General features: G+C 43.4%; 1 long non-coding RNA gene across 2 annotated transcripts; it reads right to left on the bottom strand.

Moving 5' to 3' along the window:
* Positions 1-843: 843 nt before the first annotated feature.
* Positions 844-4,912, bottom strand: LOC138110076 (uncharacterized). Of its 2 annotated transcripts, none has more exons than XR_011150787.1 (3): positions 4,799-4,912; positions 3,720-3,845; positions 844-897 (listed from the first exon to the last, which is right to left on the bottom strand). It is a non-coding gene; the product is annotated as an uncharacterized lncRNA (long non-coding RNA). The 2 variants fall into 2 exon arrangements; XR_011150786.1 differs by lacking the exons at positions 844-897; positions 3,720-3,845 and adding exons at positions 2,255-2,523; positions 3,202-3,350.
* Between the last annotated feature and the right edge of the window lie 1,978 nt (positions 4,913-6,890).

Genomic DNA, 6,890 nt, shown 5'->3' with positions numbered 1-6,890 from the left:
GGAGCTGTGCAACCACGCTGCAAAAGAGCCTGACAAGGGCTAACAGCATTTTGAAATCCTAGAGATAAAATGCCTGGACAACCTGCTGGAAACACAGCAAAACAGCCTTAATGTGTATTTCTTTTTAAAGTTGGGAAACCTAAAAGCTGGTCTAAGAAGGCTGTTTGGTGTGCTTGTGGACAAGAGCACAGCTACAGCTGCTTACATTCCCAGAAAATAGACCACAGCAAGCCAGGATATTCCTGTAATTTCTATGCTCTGAATATTTCAGATTCTCTGGGTCCAGAAGTGGTTGACAGGAGAATCACTTTACCTGTTCTCCTGATTTGAACGTGCTTTTGTGTGCATTCTCATTCTTTTGCTCATTGCATTGTCTTTTATTTACGTGATGATTTTGGGGAAACCTGGAAGCCACAAAAATGGCTCAAAGCCCCTCTGTAGTGATTGGAGGAGAAACACACAAAAAGAAACCCCCTGCCACTTAAATACTGCAGTTGAAGCAGATTTGTATCCAGGGCAGACAAAGGTGGGTGCTTGGAAGGGCTGAAGTGCCAGCAAAACCCCAGTGACTTCTGTAGTAAGGTAACATATTACAATGCTGTCCTGCATTCAGCTGCTCCAGGCACATTTAGGATTATTTGTGGGGACTATCTGGGGGTATCTTGTAGGAAAGCACGTGTTTGATTTCCTAGCCCCTTACACAGGATCTCATGAATGAACAGTGTTGGGAAAAGAATTTCCAAGGGAGATGCAGCATCACGTTCTCTTTTCATTGCCAAAAAAAAAAAAAACCAAACCAAAAAACCAGTGTTCTCAGAGGAATGAAAAATAAAAAAATAAATACCCAGTTGTCCACAACTCTGCTCCAGACTTCAGCCAGAATTCACCAGGACATTTCTGCAGATAAAAAACTTCTTCAGAATTTGAGGCAACAGGCAACACTGGCAAATGTTTTATAACCTCTTTGAGAGGTAAATTAGCAAAACCCCAACATTTCCAAATGTCAAAATAAATGTTTTACTGCAATTCCAACTGTGAATTTCCTTCACCCCATTTAATTACACTCTTTTTGAACGCTTGGGTTTTCTCCTGGCATTCTCAAATTGTTACCCAAAGTTCACTAAGAAGCTATAAAATCACCCCCAATGGCTTAGTGGATTTTGGATCTGGTCAGCTCCAAACTTCTTTTCTAGCTGATCAAAAAATTAATTTAATAAATTCATTTAGCCATGAGCATACCAAAGAGAACAGCTCTAGCTCCTTCCTGATTAAACCTGGAAGATACTTTGAAAAGACCAAGTTATTTCTGTTTTCCTCATTTTCTAGCCTGTCAGTGGGATGATTAGGGGGTTTATGGGAAGAGTGCTGGGTGTGGTCACCAGGAGCCAAGGAAAGCAGAGGAAATTTCTCCTGAGCAGAAAGAAGCAGGACTGTGCAGGTGATCCCTGCAAACAGCAGCCTTCCAGCAAAAGAAAAGCCTGGGGCAACATCAAATTCTTGTAATGGGAACAGCAAGGCTGAATATTAACAAAATCTGCTCAGAAAGCATTCAGAAAATCATTCTTTGGGTCACCAGGCCCAGAGCCAGGAGCATTCTGCTGTCAAGTCCAAGACATGGATGCAAATACAGCAAAAACTCCACCTGATGTGAGTGGAGACAGCAAAGGCAGGGAGAGAACCAGCAGCTCCTTCAGATGCTGAAGATGCTCAGGTGCAGCCAAGACTTCCAAATCTCACCTTCCCCCGCCCTCCCCCCCCATGACCATTGTAATTTATATTCCTGCAGTTTAATTTATATTCCTCCACTTAATTTTCTGTCAGCCAGTGGGCACAAACACAATCATCCCACTGCTCACACAGCTCCGAAACTTCTGTGACACCCCAGGTTCCCTGGGAAGGTTTATCTTCTAGGATTTCCCAAACATGCTGCTGAGACATCACTGTGCAGCAAGAGGAAACGTGGGATTAGCCCTTTACACAGAGCCCTTACCTGGCTTTGCCCCACTGTTAAGTGACTCTGGGATTTGGAAAATGTGGTTTTGTTTTCCATCAATGTTTGATGTAGGTTTCCTGCAAAGATGCTGCTGCAAACATGGGGTTTGGAAAAATTAATCTCACTGAAGTTGCTTTGTTTTGTGCAAATAATTCCATTTCCAATGCACCCAAGAGGAAACAAGCCAGAAAATGAGTTACTGTTTGGTCATTATATTTTCCAAGTATCTGGGCAAGGAGACAAGGTCAGACACTTCTTCCAATGATTATCTATTTATCCAAAATAGAATGCCTTCAGGCAAAGTTTTTAAGAGATGTGTTTGCAGGAAGATCTGAGACTCATAATTATTTTCTGGGATTTAAAAAAAACATCTTCCAGAGGTGACCAGAGAAGAGGTTGGAGACCATGTCTTCCGTTTGCCACATGGATCTCTTCTCTTCCTCCTCCCACTGCCTGGTTATCCTTTCAGAGGGGTAAAGGCAAGTCTGGCTTCAGCATTCAGCACAGTCTGAGAGCTCACAGATGGAAATCTGAATCAAAGATAGGTCCTAGATAAACTTCTTCCTTTTTTTTTTTTTTTTTAATTTACTGGAGATCAGTTGCCTAAATGCCTTTAAATCTGGACCTAAAGCTGCAAGGATTAGAACACTGATAACTAAAATGTCATCTAAGAGCTAAGTCATGTTCCCAAATATCTTTGAGACATTTATCGTGGATTATATGGCACAACATTAATTTCTTTTCAGACTTTTTACTGCAACATTAAACGATGGAAATGATGGGAAAAAATGATCAAGCAGTTGCACGGCCCAATAAGGCCAGGAACCATCTCAGCAAGCAGAGACAAACACAACTGAGCACTAATGAAAGCAATTACAGCAAAAAGGGGCAGTCACAGACTGCACTACACACACGTCAGGAAGCGATTTAACAGCTGAGTAACCAGAACCGAATTACTGAGACTTGATCCCAGAAGAAATGAAATACTGTGCTGTGCTGACACCTGCTGCACAAATCCATTTGCTCAGGAAGCTACAACTCCCCACTATGCATTGCAAAAAGCAGCTTTCCAGCCCAGAGAAGTTACCCTGAGGCCTTCAGAATCATCTGATGTTTGCAAAGCACTTAGAGACAACCAGAGTTGTCTGGGAGCGACACCTTCCCGAGCAATCCAGCGCAGTAAATTTTCATCTGTTTACAAGACTTACCCTGATGCATCAAAGATGCGATTAGAGGCTTGGGAGAAGGTTTATTTCAAGGGCACAAATGGCAGCAGGAATGCTTGTCTGCAGAATATGCCTCAGAACTAATTCCTTTGCTGAGTCTTGCTTAATTTGGAGGCTTTGAATGTCAGAGGCTTGTGGAGCAAAGAGTTACAGAACCACAGAATCATTAAGGCTGGAAAAGACCTCCAGGAGTAAAGTCCAACCTTAGCTCAGCACTGCCAAGGACACCACTAAATCACGTCCCCAAGAGCCACATCCACACAGCTTTTAAATCCCTCTGGGGATGGTGATTCCACCACTGCCCTGGGCAGTCATTCGTTTCCATGAAGAATTTTTCCGTAATATCCAATCTAAACCTCCCCTGGCAAAACTTGAGGCTCTTTCTTCAGGACAAGTGACCAACACCCATCTGGCTCAGGTAGTTCTAGCTACAAAAAGTGATAAGTCTTGTTTGGCCTAGGTTACTCCCTCGGGTTAAACTCAAATGTTTCTTATCATACCCTATTGTGCTCCATCCAGCACTCAGGAGTTTGCAGCAGGTTAGGAAGCAGCCTCCTCCATAAACACAGCCACACGCAGCTCTCTCTTTTGGCACTGCCTTGATCCTGTCATATAACACACTCTTCCTTTTTTTAAAGGAAAAAACAAACCCAAAACATCACAAACCCTGTATTGCCTTGCTTGTGCTTTAGCAACTCTTCTACACAGACACCATACAGTTCCACGTAGGGGAAAGACTTATTACCCAAGGACAAGCCTGTGATGTGATAAGTGCCATTTCCAAATAGAGGCTGCATCTTCCTCTTAGATCAATTAAAATAGAAAAACTGAACTATTGCACTTTTCAGCCTCCTTTAGTCCCCTTCTCTTTAGCCCAGCTGTAAATGGCCACTCGTTTTGGGAAGAACAGATTCACCCAGACATGATTCTTTTCCTCTGCTATGGGAAGAGAGTGTGCCAGATCAACCACACGGCCTTAACTTTTAATTATGGATGCCCTTATTCTACATTCTTCTCTTTTAAACCCCCCACACTTCACCAGCCTTTTGCTGTTCAAGGTTCTGTGCAGGAGAGGCATCCTGCTAACAAGAGCAGCTCTCTGTAATTACCTATGCAGACACGGTGACCTAAAAGACACATTACAACAAGCAAACAACTCCCAACAGCAAACAGTGGGCTTGTTTACTTCCCTTGGAGCTTGTTAGATTTAATCCTTTCTGGGTTATTTTTTCAGCTAATTGATTTATTGCATCAGTTTCAAAACTGAAGCTTCTTATTTCCATTTTCTGAATACTCCACACCCCAGAGTGCTTTCGATTTGTATTTAATATTGGGTTCAGGTAGCACATGTATAAGAAAAATAGCTGCCTGTTAGGACTATCATGTGCCTCATTTGATACAGAATTGAGAGACAGCCAAAATACTACAAGAACCTCACTCAGTTACCTTTTACTTTCTCTGCCTATGTCTAGTCATTAGATCACACTAAACACATTTAACTCACAATGACTAATCTTCCACTTGGAACCCTTCAGTCTTTTTTTTCCCCCTTAATCCCTTGGAAACTTCCATTTGTTACCTGAAGCACCTCAGCTCAGCAGGCCCTGGGAGCAACACACAGGGAGCTGACAGCAGAGGTTTTAAACATCCCCCCCAAGCACCTTTAAATGAGGTGGCTCAGCTCTCAGAAACATCAGACTGGATAAAGGAAGGCAAAATACCTGGGGGTGAGTCTGTGATGAGCTTTGTGCCCTGTTAACTCTTTTACAGCTGTTTCTCATCGCCTGGAAATGCTGTAAACAGTTACAGGTGACAAAACCAGTGGGCTTTTATCAGGACTTCAGTGTCAACCCAGGTCATATCTGAAATCGTGGTGCTTTCAGATAATCTTTCTAAATTATTTTGTTATCACTGCTAGAGAGCTAAAGCTCTCCTGATTTCATGTCTTGGCTGTTATGAAGTGTGAAGATTGCAGGTTGTCACATCTGCACAGTTTTCCCCTCCCACACTTTGCTAGACTTGGGGAAGATCATCGGGGCACGTCACTTCTCCTTTGTGCCTTTTCCCCTTCAGTGTTACATGAAACGAGCCATTTGTCTTCCTTAAGTGCTGAGCAATACCCTCGAAGTGTTTTCTCCTTCACGACTTGCCTGTTGTTTATTGTCATGTGGTTAGACTGGCAAAGAAGGTAATCCTTTTATTTTGTATTTTTAAAGCTCAGCACAGTGGCATTATGCTCCAAGCCAAAAGCTGCAAAGCTGTAAAATGATCCAAGCCAGCAGCATGGATGTGGCAGCATTTTCCCCCAGTTTTCATGCAAATTGTGAAAGGTATTTAATGTCCAGCGCTCTCCAAGTTTGGGCAGTATCATTAAGATTTGAAACTTGTGAGTTTTCCTGCAAGGATCAGGGGAATACAGTTCCCCTCTCCATCCCAGCAGAGAAAATGCCCACTCCTGTCCCTCATTGTGTACTGCCACTTGCCAGGCTGTTGTGTGTCCCCAAATTCCCTCTTAACTTCTTTTCTCCTTCTCCAGAGAGAAGCCAGTTGTACAATAAGGTCCTCATTAAGTGTTGCTTCCCTTGACTCCTGGATATTTAAAGGAGTATCTTTATCTGTATATCTGTACCACAGCTTTTTAGCTGCTTGTGGTACAGACTCCAGTTTTGTAGGCAAAAAAATTGATGAAAGGTGACAGAGGGAATGGTGGTGATGCCTCATTTGTAACTGGATAGACCCAGAAGAAGGCAAGTTCCTGCCTCTTAATCCATCAGTCAGTTGTAAATTGCCTCAGAACCATGAACTGTCTCACTAAAACATGATGGGGCTTGGAGCAACCTGGTCCAGTAGAAGGTGCCCCATGGCAGGGGTTGGAACGGGATGGTCTTTAAGGTCCCTTCCAACCCAAACCATTCCGTGATTCTGTGAAAACAAAGGATGCTCCCCATCCCACCCACCGTGCACGTGCATGGAAGCACAAATTTGTTGCACTGAATCTTGCACACTGCACAGCAGTAATTAATATCAGAAGAGAGCTCAACATTTCCATGCAGGCTGGTTGGCATTGTGGGGAAAGGACTGTGAGAGCAAGTAACGGGTGAAATAAATGAAATACACAAACTCACGCTGGGTCACAAGACAGGGTCAGGCAAGCAGCTCATTAACATCCCAAAGTGACCTTGTCCCTGCCTGGCTCTGCCCTCCCCGATGTTACTGAAAACACATTTCAGTGGCTTCATCCTGTGCTTTAACACTTGTTTTTGCAATGCAGGGAAAGAAAAGCAATAGATTTTCGAGGGCCCTTAAGCTGTTTACTTTTTCTTCCGTGAGCTGCCATAACTGAAGCTGTTCTTGCAGGCAGTGGATTTGAATGTGGACATTTTAGCATTTAAGAACCCTCAGAGAAGTGCATAGTTGTTTAGTGAGCAGTTCACATCCATCTCTGAGTCCAGGGATTAAGAATGTGCATCTTTTACAGCCAGCACTCACGAGATCCTGTCCTGCAGCTCATGCAGGAATGGACTGAGCTCAGTGATAATCCCAGCTAAAGCCTTTCCATAAACACAACTCAAGAGATTTTCCATATAATATTTGTAGAAAGTTTGACTGGTATCTTCCCCCTAGTGCTCACAGCTGCAGTCTTTCCTAGGTTGCCTCCCCCTTCCACCAGC

This window comes from Aphelocoma coerulescens, chromosome 4 (assembly GCF_041296385.1).
Source record: "Aphelocoma coerulescens isolate FSJ_1873_10779 chromosome 4, UR_Acoe_1.0, whole genome shotgun sequence".
NCBI lineage: Eukaryota > Metazoa > Chordata > Aves > Passeriformes > Corvidae > Aphelocoma > Aphelocoma coerulescens.
Note: the sequence above shows the minus strand (reverse complement) of the source record. Positions and strands in the feature narration are given on the sequence as shown.